Genomic DNA, 12,989 nt, shown 5'->3' with positions numbered 1-12,989 from the left:
CTTGGAGAACTACAGTTTTAAAATAGCTCTTACCATAATCTTTAGGGTTGTTGTCTTCTCCTCTAAGCTTCAACATTTCGTGAACTGGAGATCCATGCCACCAATATCACTTCATTCATCCTTCTTCACTAAAATTGTACAACGCAATATGATTTTGAAAAATATGAGGGTTTTTGGTTGGGTTTGGGCAAAATGTTTATTTTACTATCTGAATAAGGCTAGATTTCTTCTTTGTTTTTTCCATTTAGTTTTAATTTGTTTTGTTTTTATTCTCTAATTCTGTAATATTCTTAAGTTGTAAGTTTTTTTTTTTGAAAAATTAGTGATAAGTTTTAAGCCGAGAATGATAATTAATTGCCACGTGGATATTTATATTAGCACGTAGGCATTATTGGCTGAGTTGAAAGTGTCAAGGCTACAAATAACGGGGTGGAAGTAACGAGATATTAAAATTGCAAAGAGAATTAACTATAGATAGTTTGGCGGCCAAAAATAAATATAAGGGGGTTTGGCTGCAAATTACCCTAAAAATTAAGTAACAAATATTTCAAATACAATATTAAATTCATATGAATATCAAAATACAAAGTTTCTCTTTAATATCATGAAAGTCATGTGAATCTAGATTAAATTTTTCAGCAATTTCTTTTTCAATATATACTAATTACTTCAAAATTTATCTACTAGAAGCAAAAAAAAAAAGAAAATTCTATCCCTTCCTTCTCTCAGTGATTCTCGCCAATTTACGGCGAAGGGAGCAAAGTTTACAGGAAAAAAGAAGACTAAGGCTAAGTCTAAGAAAACTGGTCATTCCTCTTTGGATCAGATCATCAAAACACGTTCAATGGATGCTATTCAGGAAAAGGACAGAGATGAACTTGAAAATTTGGGAAAAATCTGCTCTCTAGAGGAAACTGCGGCAATTTTTTAGTGACAAAGTGAAATTAGACAAGATTTCTCAGATTGGCTAAGCATTGGGAATTGAGCTACGCAGGAAGTAAATCTAGGTAAGAAAATTTCTCTTATTCTGTGATCTGATATTTTGATGAATTCAAAAAATAGTTTTGTGAGTATGTAAAGTAGAAACATAAATTAGTTTGAAGTAGGGAATGGTCTCTGGTATGAAAATTGAACCAGAGGATATATTGTTGAAGAAGTTAATTACTGACAACCCTAATAGCGTGTTATGTGGTTGGAGTGAATCCCTCTATTAATGGATGTATTTGTGAGAAGAATATGGAAGGAAATATTTATTATGCCTTCTTATGGAATTTTTGTTATCATATTTTAAAGCTTGGAGCAATGAGTTAATGTACTTGTAGGAGGATTCATATTCTTTGATAGAAAACCTCTTATTATGAAACAATAAAAAGGGATGACTTCACTAAAGAAGATGTTACTTTAGTTCCTACCTGGATTAAATTGAAGGGTTTAGATATTAAATTTTGCACAATAATCACTCTTTAAGATAGTTGGACAGCTTGGGTCACCAACCCAAGTGGAAAACATCACCAAGCATAGGAATATATTGACTTACTCTTGATTTTGATCATGAGATAGAGTTAGAGTTATAGTATGAATAGCTATCACTTGTTTGTCATAATTCTTCTGGTTTTGAACATGAGACTAATATATGCTGGAAGAAGAAACATATTAAGTAGACTTGGCTGCCTAAGAAGAGTACCACAAAGAGAACATGTTTTATATGCCAATGGTAGTGATGGCTTTTAGAAAGTTATTAGAGTGAAAAAGGTGGTTGAGAATGTTTCAATAGAGACTACAGTTACTAATCCATTTGTTGTTCTTGATTCAGAGCAAGTGCTTGGAGGAGTTTCTGGGTTCAATATTAGAGGGGAGGGGGGATCAGATCCCTCAACTTCCAATGGATAGAATCATTTGGTGGAATGTTAGAGGGATTAACAAGCATTATAAGCATCGTGAAATCAAGCAATTGATTAATTCTAAGAAAGTTAGACTGGTTAGTCTCTTAAAAACTAAGGTAAAGAATAAAAATACAGATACTTTGTATTGAGTTTATTTGGGAGTTGGTCCTTTATAAATAACAAACCCTTGGATGCATAAGGAAATGATAATTGTGGCTTGAAATCCTAATATGTACTCTGATATGAATGTGTAAACTAGTCAAATGGTTAATTATATTGCTCAATTGACTCATCACAAAAGTTGATTTCATCATTACTAGAAAAAAGACATTTCTTTGGTTGTTATCCCACTTTGTCTTCACTTTTTAAAAATACTCGCTCCGACGTCGTTTGAGGAGAAGACTTAGGTTACCAAAACACTGAAGACATAAAGGGAGCATGTGTCTTCGGTTATTACAAAATAACCAAAGACATAAGTGAAGCCAAATTTGACTTTCAGGTGGAGGAAAGACCTACATCTTCAGTTACAATGTAATAATTGAAGGCATAGCTTGGTTTCGTCTCACGTTATTTCGAAGACATAAGTCTTCCAGTAGTGTGAGAGGAAGAACATTATAATTGAAGACGTAAGTCTTTCCTTTTCTATATTTATTTTTTAATAATATTTTTAATTTTAATTATTATACATCAATTTTTTAAAAATAACTACAAATTAATTATTATAATAAAGATTATTTTTGGAATAAAAATTATTTAAATGATATTATAACAAAGTTAAAATACTTTACAACATGCTAAATCCTTACAAGTGCAAGCATTAAAGAAAATTATTATATAGAATACAAAATAAGTGTTGTGCCAATTTCACTAACCACTAATGTTTCAATGCTTGCAAGTCCGTCTCCATATCATTAGCGCTCTTTTGAAACTGTAAAATTAAAATGTAAGTTATTACTTAATTATAAGTTAATATAATAGATATGCATATGTAAATACATTAATTATATATCTTACCTTTTCATTCATAATAATGAATGGATTTAGAGCTTTCAACATGTACATTATGTACCTTAATACATAAAAACCAAATTTTATCTTAAGCACTTGAAAACATTCGAAGTAACACATTGAAACCTACGACTTTTCAATATGTCCTATAAATTAAATAATTTATATAACATTCAACTATTCGAATTTTATGCCCTAAAAAAACTTTTTTCAATATAATCAGATTGTTTTTTTGAACAAGAAAATAATCTTCATTCAAAACAGGCTGAAAAAAAACAGTAATAAGCTGTACAAGGACAACATCCACAAAAACCTACACTACGAGCCAGTAATAACATTTATAATATACCTCTCCAGATTTTTTTGCTCGAGTACAACAGTTTAACACTCTAATTTTAACAGCCCTTTTGACTTCCCTACTAATATAACTTGCAGTATTACATTTCAAATCAAAGATACAACAATTCCTATCGATCCACACAAAGTACAAAGTAGCCATGACCACATCATTCATAATTATATCACGAAAGCTATGAGAAGGTCTCGATAGCCACTCTCTAATGTTGGTTTACCAAGCAAAAATTCCACACCATTTGATGATCTCGCTGATCACTTTGAAAGTGAAGCAGCAGTTAACGAAAAGATGGGAGTGAGACTCTGTAACAATAGAGCAAATAGAGCATAAATCTGAAGATAAAGGCAAAAACCTACTAAGATGGTCTCTCGTCAGTAGCTAATCATTCACAATATGCCACCCTATAAACCTGTGCTTTGGAATTATCATCTTGTTCCAAATGTTTGCCACATATCCATCTTTTTGAGATTGGATGAATGAAAAGAAGAACATTTTGGCGTTGAATTTACCTCTTTTCATAGCTTCCATGAGATCACTTACCCCCAAAGTCGATCAGAGTCTAAAGATTTTCTTGAAGTATCAGCTTGAGTCTTGTTTGAACTCAACCTCCCAAAAGCTTGGACCTTTAAAATAGATGGCATCAATCCAACGAACCTAGAGATTGTCTTGTTTGCTCAAAATGACCCAAATATACTTGGATATTAGAGTGATGTTCCATTTCTTACCCTCTCGAAACCCAAGGCCACCAAATTTCTTCGGAAGACAAAGTTTCTCCAACGATGGGATGTGAAACTTGCTTCGATTACCATTAGTACCCCAAAGAAAGTCCCTACAACTTTTGTCAATAGCTGCTTTAATTTTTTAAGGGAGCATGAACAAACTCATCCAATATTTTCTAACCCCCAAAAGAACTGAGTGAGTCAGTTGCGCCCTTCCTCCAAAAGAAAATTTTCTTCAAGCCCAGTTATGTAAGTTCTTATGAACTTTTCCAATTATAATCCCACAATCAAAGGCTCGCCATTTTGTTGGTCTAATTTGAACACCAAGGTATTTAAGGGGGAATCTTCCCTCATCCATTTGCAGCACATTCAAAAGTAATTGGTTACAGTCATCATGGACCCCTCCAAAGTACACAGTGGACTTGGATTTGTTGGCTACAAGATCTGTTGATTCACTAAAGACAATAAAAGCCTTATGAACAAGCTTAACAGATTTTTTATTAACTCTACAAAAGATGATGAGATCATCCACAAAATAGAGGTTCACCAGCCCCAAGGTCTTGCAAAGAGGGTGAAACCCGAAGTCTATCACCTTAGATTTTTGGATAAGTAATCTAGTCAGATACTCCATGATAAGCACATAAAGTAGGAGGGACATTAGATCCCCTTGACAAAGACCCTTCTCACCTTTGGATGACCCTTGTAGCTGCCGATTCAACAAAAGAGAATAAGAGGCTCTATGAAGACATTTTATGATCCAAGAAATGAATTTGGAAGGGAAACAAAGGCCTTTTCAAGATCAGGGACAAACCACCAATCAACAGTATCATACGCCTTGCTCAAATAAATTTTCATTATGCATTTAGGAGACATATTTTTCTGAGTGTACCCTTAAATAAAATCCTGTAAGATCAGAATATTATGGGCTAGGTACCTGTTCTTGACAAAAGCACCTTTATTATCATGTATAAGACAAGGAAGAACTTCTGATAGTCTTGTACAAATCATCTTGTGTAATATCCAAATAAGTTTAATGGTAAATATTTAGAGTTTATATTTATATTTTGAGTTAATCATGTAATAAGTGGGATTATGATCCTACTAATTTATTTCAGCATAAAATTTAAATTTTGCAATAAGTGAGTAAATATTTGTAATTTGTTAATTACGGAGATTTATTCAAAATACGTGGATATAATATGAGCTATTTGTGAAATAATAATATTTTCATGTTCGGCGACCCTGGAAACCCGATTGGAGGTCAAAAATATCACAACAATTTTAGTTAAAAATATTTATGGGATTATTAGGATAAGTTGATTTTAAAAATATCGGGGTATTTTAAGGTACTCGAAGTTGGCCAAATACCCTAGAAATAGAGATTTCTTAGTGGCTAAGGAATAATAAGATAACTGTTAATAATAAAGTTTTTATTAATATTATATTATTATTATTATTATTATACATATATAAAAACAAAACTTTTGTTTCGTTTTGTTTCAAATATATGTATATATATATTAAGTTTTAAGTTACAACAGTACAGTACGGACGAACGAAGGAACGAAACCCTTGTTCTCTCCCTTCGACAAAACTTTCTCTTCCTATATCTATTTTTTTCAATTTTCAATCCAAAACTTAGCAATCTAAGCTCCGATAGTAGCAGGACAGCAAATCCTTGAAAAGGAAAAGTTTAAGGTATTGTTTAATTTTGTTTAAAGTTTAAAAACAATTGGTTTCGTATAGGGGTTTTGTGAATTAGAATATTTATGAAGGTTTTGACCTTATAGAATTGTTCTTGAGAAGTCATGGGACTAGTTTCGATATTTTCTTGTTGAATTTGAAGTAATTTTGAGTTAGAAATCGAGTTTGGAATTTTTTAAAGCTTAGTCCGAATGTTAATGGCGTTTTTCATTTAAGGGGTCAATTTTTATTTCTATTATGTAAGGATGGTAATATTTATGTTATATATGCACCCTGTGAAGTTTTGAGTGATTTGGATACGTTTTGGTAGTGTTTCGGTGAGTGCAAAAATTGGGATTTTGGAGTTTTATAGTTTTTAGAAATTTCTAAGAGATCAGAAATCGTATTTTTGTCATAACTTTTGACTTGGGTGTCTGTTTTGGACATTCTATATACTTTTTCAAAGCTTGCAACGAGCTCTACAATATGGTGTATGTTTTAGAGTTAAAATATAAGTTTTGTTTTAGTGTATTTATACCGCGGGATTTCGTAGAAAATCCTAGATTGTCTTACGTGAATATTAAGAAGTGTTTTGGGATAAACACTTATTGGTTTATCGTTGTTGTGACATACGGCCGAGATCATCGAGGATAGTTCTCCACTTGGGTTGGCCAAAATGTATGAACCTAGATTAAAGGTAAGAAAATTATATTGTACTGCATAGTACATTGTATGTAATACAATTAGTATTATTATGAATTGATTAATATTGACATATAGTTAATATTGTTATATATTGAAAAGTATATTGTACTGCATAGTACGTTATATGCAATACAATTAGTATTGTTATGAATTGATTAATATTGAGATATAGTTAATATTGTTATATATAGAAAAGACTGATTGGTTGAGTATTGATAATGTGATAATATTATGCATGTGATATATGGGCTCAACTGATTAGGTGATGCAATTTTCCTAGCGACGTACTGCGCGTAAGTACGGGCGTCAGTGATATATGATGAGTACCGAGTGTAGGTACGGGCTCACCTGATTAGGTGATGCGATTTTCCTGGCGACATACTAGGCGTAAGTACGGGCGTGAGTGACGTGATAAGTATCTGTGACAGTCAGTAGTCCTAAGATCCGTAAGGGGAAATACCGGGTAAGCTGTACAATCCCACATCGCCTGGGGAAGGTCAAGTGGGATGATTCTGAGACTGTGTAGGTATGGGACTACACAGTTGAAGAGAGCTTAAATGGATTGATTGGTACTACCTATGTCAACAAGGTGCATCTTGTTTTTCGGTAGCCCATCTCAAAAGAACTTCACAGTTAAGCGAGCTTGACTTGGGAGTAATTTCAGGATGCGTGACCTCCTAGGAAGTTTTCCCAGGAAGCGTACGAGTGAGGACAAAGCACGCTGGAAACACTCGTGTTGGTCTGTAGGGTCAGTCATCAGTCCATGAAGCAGCCAGAGTGGCGTACTCGTGTATAAGAGCCATTCATTCCGTGGGTGTAAGGACCCAATGGAGGCTTAAAGCGGGGATGTTACGAAATGGTATCAGAGCCTTGACCCAGCTGGAAGTGTGGTCGCCGAGGACGTCGGACCCCGTAAGGGGGGGTGATTGTGACAGTCAGTAGTCCTGTGATTCGTAAGGGGAAATACCGGGTAAGCTGTACAATCCCACATCGCCTGGGGAAGGTCAAGTGGGATGATTCGGAGACTGTGTAGGTATGGGACTACATAGTTGAAGAGAGCCTAAATGGATTGATTGGTACTACCTATGTCAACAAGGTGCATCTTATTTTTCGGTAGCCCATCACGAAAGAACTCTACAGTTAAGCGAGCTTGACTTGGGAGTAATTTCAGGATGGATGACCTCCTGAGAAGTTTTCCCAGGAAGCGTACAAGTGAGGACAAAGCACGCTGGAAACACTCGTGTTGGTCTGTAGGGTCAGTCATGTAACGCTCCAATATTTTGCCTTATTTTACAAAGTGCTAATTTTGATGCATTAATTAAAAAGATTCAAAGCTGTTTGAAAATACACAGTGGGTTTTACAATAAATATGCAAAAAGGGTGAATGATCATTCATATTAAAACAAAATAAGTAGTTGAGTGTATTTTTCTAAAAATAAATAATAAATAAATTTGTAACATCCCACCGAGCTCAAAATAATTTATTATAAAAAAAAAACAAAACCAAGGCTCCACCGGCGTTCTAGACCGTTTGCTCGTCCATAGCCCCTCGCAGTATACATACCAGAACTGACCCAGCTCATCAAACTTACATTCAATGTTCTCTGTCTATTGCCTGTAGGGGGAAAGTAAGGGGGTGAGCTAAAAGCCCAGTAAGGAAATACTTAACATACAATAGCATTCAATACACTAAACATATCTTAAAATTCACAATAATACGATTCTTTATAATATTAACGTATCCAGTCTTAACAATAGTATATACCTTAGCTCATAATTGTAATTTAAATAACTTCAGATATGCAAAGCTATATCATATACCATATATTTATACTAAACGAAACCATTACATATATGTAGGGACCACAACCCTGACATCATACTCATAGCACAATCATAGCAATAACATATAAAAATTATTTCAATCATATCATGTCTTTACCATAACATTGGCATATCATAGCCATTACTTACATAACCCGGGCCTAGCCTGGCCCTACAATATCCTGGACCTAATCTGCCCATATAATAACCTGGGCCTATGTAGTCCTACCATTGTTATAGGATAGGGTATCTCTATATTCAACAGTAACATCACTGTATCATACCCCACCATAACAATGTCATACACGAATCAGACAAATGTGGCAGGTATCTCTACATTCAACGGCCTTACCCCGTATCATACCCCACCATGGCCCCTCATTTGTACCTGAGACGTTAGCATACAACATACAACATACAACATACAACATACAACACACCACATACATCATACAACATACAACGCACAAATCGTACCAACCATAATATATATCGATTCACAAACTCATATTGTGTCCATACCACACATTCTCAGTACTATATACACATTCATAATAATACATCACAAATAATATTTCAATAGACAAATAATTTAAATTATGCAGTTCAACACATAAAACTACTTAATTTCCTTACCTCAAATCCCGCTGCTTAAGACTTGTTACCTCGTCACTACTACCTATAATAAGACATGGGTCAAGGCCCTAATATTAAAATTCGTACTCTTACAGTACAGCAGAAAGATCACTATTTTTGACCAACAACTACACTAATTCAGTAAAAGTTGTCTTCATAAAAATTATAGGAAATTCTGTTATCTTTCCAATGATATAAAGATCATTAAAAATGGATTAAAACTGAAGGAGTTATGATTGTTTTACTGAAACTATTTCTGAGAAGGAATATGGAGTAACGAATTATACGACTTAGCAAAAATACAAACTTTTGGCATTGAAAAGTTCAGAACTAGAAGATAATATCTTCATGAAAGTTTTAGGAAATTAAATTCCCTTTCCAATGATACTAAAATCTTTAAAATCGGAGTTATAACGTAAGAGATATAGATATTATACCGAAACAGTTTTCTAGAAATCCTGAAACAAATGGATTTCGAACTACAGCAATAAAACAATAATTTTGACTTAGAATAATCAATAATTAGTGAATGGTTTCTTCATAAAACATTTAGAAAATTGAATTATCTTTTCAACGGTACCAAGATCGCTAGAATCAGATCATTATTCAGAGAGATATTTGAATTTTACTGAGACAACTTATATAGAAAATATGAAAAACGATTTACAACAAACAGTGTAGAAATTCTAATTTTTGACATAGATAAATTTCGATTCAGTAAAACCTTTCTTCATAAGAATTATGGGAAATTTAATAAGCTTTCTATAGGCACCAAGATTGCGAGAATCGGATGAGTATTTAAAGAGATATGACAGTTTTACTGAGACATGTTTCATTCTGAAAAATAAGAAAAGGAGACCTACGAATATTCTCCTATTGTGATCAATAAATAAGTAAATGTAGAGTTTCTTACCTCAAATACATCGAGCTGCTTGGATCGATAGACATAAGATGATGGTGATCAAAGATGAGAGTGAAGAGTGGTATAGATTTGGCTAAGGATGTAATGGAAAGATGATTTGAAAATTTTAGGGTTAGTCTTGCTCAGATAGGTGGGAAGAATAGAACGATATAATTTTAGGGTTAATGAAACCTATACTATTCTGACTCTTATTAGGTTTAGTTTTATGAATAATAATAATATTAACCTAATAGCAATAATAATATGATAAATTATTAAATAAACAAATATCTTACTTTTAAATTTAAATTGTAAGTTCTCAATCTCGTAACTTTAGGGGTTAGTTTTGACCTAGAAAAATTACGAATTATGATATAGCTATTTCTACAAAATTTATAGATCTTTGAATTATCTTTCCAACGCCACTGGAATCACCTCAATCGGAGTTATAAAACTCCAGATACGGTCATTTTCGTAAAACAGTTTCTAAACCTGCGAATTTCTCTAAACTTACGATTTTTCTAACATTAATCAAATAATAATATTATTTAATACTACTTATACAATTAATTAAATCTAATAAATATATTATAAAAATCTAATGGACTTTCATATCGGGCTTTAATTAAACGATTACCTACTTATGAAAATATCATAATATTTTACTTTCGTAGTTAATACAACTTTAACTTTCTTTAAAAAAATGGTACAACTACTCTAAGCAATAATATCAACTCACTAACAACACAAATAAATGAATTAATTATCCTCGCACAATTAATATCCAAACGAAAAGTTAAATACTATTTTAAACTGGATATTACAAGTCATCAGTCCATGAAGCAGCCAGAGTGGCGTACTCGTGTATAAGAGCCATTCATTCCGTGGGTGTAAAGACCCGATGGAGGCTTAAAGCGGGGATGTTACGAAATGGTATCAGAGCCTTGACCCAGTCGAAAGTGTGGTCGCCGAGGACTTCGGACCCCGTAAGGGGGGGTGATTGTGACAGTCAGTAGTCCTGTGATTCGTAAGGGGAAATACCGGGTAAGCTGTACAATCCCACATCGCCTGGGGAAGGTCAAGTGGGATGATTCGGAGACTGTGTAGGTATGGGACTACATAGTTGAAGAGAGCCTAAATGGATTGATTGGTACTACCTATGTCAACAAGGTGCATCTTATTTTTCGGTAGCCCATCACGAAAGAACTCCACAGTTAAGCGAGCTTGACCTGGGAGTAATTTCAGGATGGGTGACCTCCTGAGAAGTTTTCCCAGGAAGCGTACGAGTGAGGACAAAGCACGCTGGAAACACTCGTGTTGGTCTGTAGGGTCAGTCATCAGTCCATAAAGCAGTCGGAGTGGCGTACTCGTGTATTAGAGCCATTCATTCCGTGGGTGTAAGGACCCAATGGAGACTTGAAGCAGGGACATTACAGTATTGGGCGTAGGTACGAGCTCGTCTAATTAGACGATGCGATATATTGGTGCCATATTGTGGCACGGGCTCACCTGATTAGGTGATGCAATTATATGATATATGGGTGCAGGTTTTTGGCACAGGCTCACCTAATTAGGTGATGCAGTTATGCGACATATGGGTGCCAGGCTATCGCATGGGCTTACCTGATTAGGCGATACAATACAAGATTGTCAGATTAAAGCGTCGACTTACCTGATTAGGCAACATGATGTATGAAGGTGGTTGCTTTATGAGGTAATATATATATTATTTATATGATTAAATGAATATGAATTTCATTATTGGTATAATAGTTTTGTATTACCAAATATTTGTATGCTGATGTTTATTCGTGGCAGATGCCAATAGTGATTTGGATTTTATCTTATGAACAATGTGTGATGGTTTGATTCTTATTGTGTATGAATGACAATATTCAAATAATAAACTATATGATTGCTATTATTACTTTTCTTGTTGATTCCTTCTGACTCATGGGTACTATGTGATGCAGGTAAAGCCAAAGAAAAGCCAGATCAACTATGAGGTGGCAGTCTTCTCCAGCATTGTACATTTAGATTTCATCTTATGAACATTGGGTGATAGTTTGATTCTTATTGTGTATAACTGACAATGTTCGAATAATAAACTATATGAATGTTATTATTAGTTTTCTTGCTGAGTCCTTGTTACTTACAGGTGCTATGCGGTGCAGGTAAAGGCAATGAAAAGCTAGATCAACCATGAGGTGACAGTATTCTCCAGCAATGTACATATTGACCTCACTTGCCTGCATACCGAGTTGCCAGGAGTTGTTTTGGACTGGTTGTATCGGTTGTGTATTTTGATTTTATGTTTAAATGGTTGTCGTACATATTTCTTTAGCAAAACTTTTTATAACAGAGATTCTCGGAACACACTTTTTATGCCGTTATAATGTCCGTTTTTAGTGTTTTACTTTAGTGAAGTTTTTAATATTATCACAGTTTTTCATAATTAATTATTCTATTAGTATTAAACTAGTTTATAAAATCACACACGTGGCATCCCTATAGATTAGGGCGTTATTGTTGAGTTTTATGCCCTAAATAAAACTCAAATTCAATGTAATCCATATTATTCAATATAAATAAAGAAACGGAAGTATTTTTCATTCATTTGTGTATGTTTTGGCTCACCTTATCAATTATTTGTCTATTTGATTTATAAATTCATCCAAACTCTTTTCACATACTTGTTTTTGTTTATTGTGTTGTCAGCACAGTGGAAAATAAACATGACTATGTGATTAAAGATTCCTAGATTTATCAGAACACTGGAGTTTTACTGATATGACAATCTACAACAGAGTTTACTTGCATTTGGAGAAATGCTATGTTCTTTCCAGAGCATTGGTTAAAGTAAAGCTTGGGTTGGATGCATGGAGTATGCATCGGTGTTGCTATATTTTATTAAACACTACGCAAGTATACGCAATCAAGTAGTAAATCTCACACAGGTGAGGTCGATCCCACAGGGAATTGGATTAAGTACCACTAAATTATACTTATGATTCTATTCGGTAAATCGAAAGCAATTATGATTTAAAAAAACAGTAAAATATGAAAGAAATTCAGAAAACTTAATAACACAATTTAAAGTTGAGCAAGATGAGACAATAGGGAGGAGAATCCTGTTGTTGTTTACCCAAATCGTTAATGCTTAATTACTATCCTATTCTTGGGGTGAATGACAGATTATGAAATAACCTAGCTCCTTTCAGATCTTCTAGATTCTAAATCACATGTTATCTAATTAATTCCTTAATTAAACTAAC

General features: G+C 33.8%; 1 long non-coding RNA gene across 1 annotated transcript; it reads left to right on the top strand.

Annotated features, from left to right (window-relative positions):
* The first annotated feature begins 464 nt into the window (after window positions 1–464).
* On the top strand, window positions 465–12,153 carry LOC115712452 (uncharacterized). Its single transcript, XR_004010872.2, has 3 exons — window positions 465–1,007; window positions 1,814–11,428; window positions 11,688–12,153. It is a non-coding gene; the product is annotated as an uncharacterized LOC115712452 (long non-coding RNA).
* The last annotated feature ends 836 nt before the right edge of the window (window positions 12,154–12,989 follow it).

Source organism: Cannabis sativa, chromosome 4, assembly GCF_029168945.1.
Source record: "Cannabis sativa cultivar Pink pepper isolate KNU-18-1 chromosome 4, ASM2916894v1, whole genome shotgun sequence".
Taxonomy (NCBI): Eukaryota; Viridiplantae; Streptophyta; class Magnoliopsida; order Rosales; family Cannabaceae; genus Cannabis; species Cannabis sativa.
This window is presented reverse-complemented; position numbering and strand designations above follow the sequence as displayed.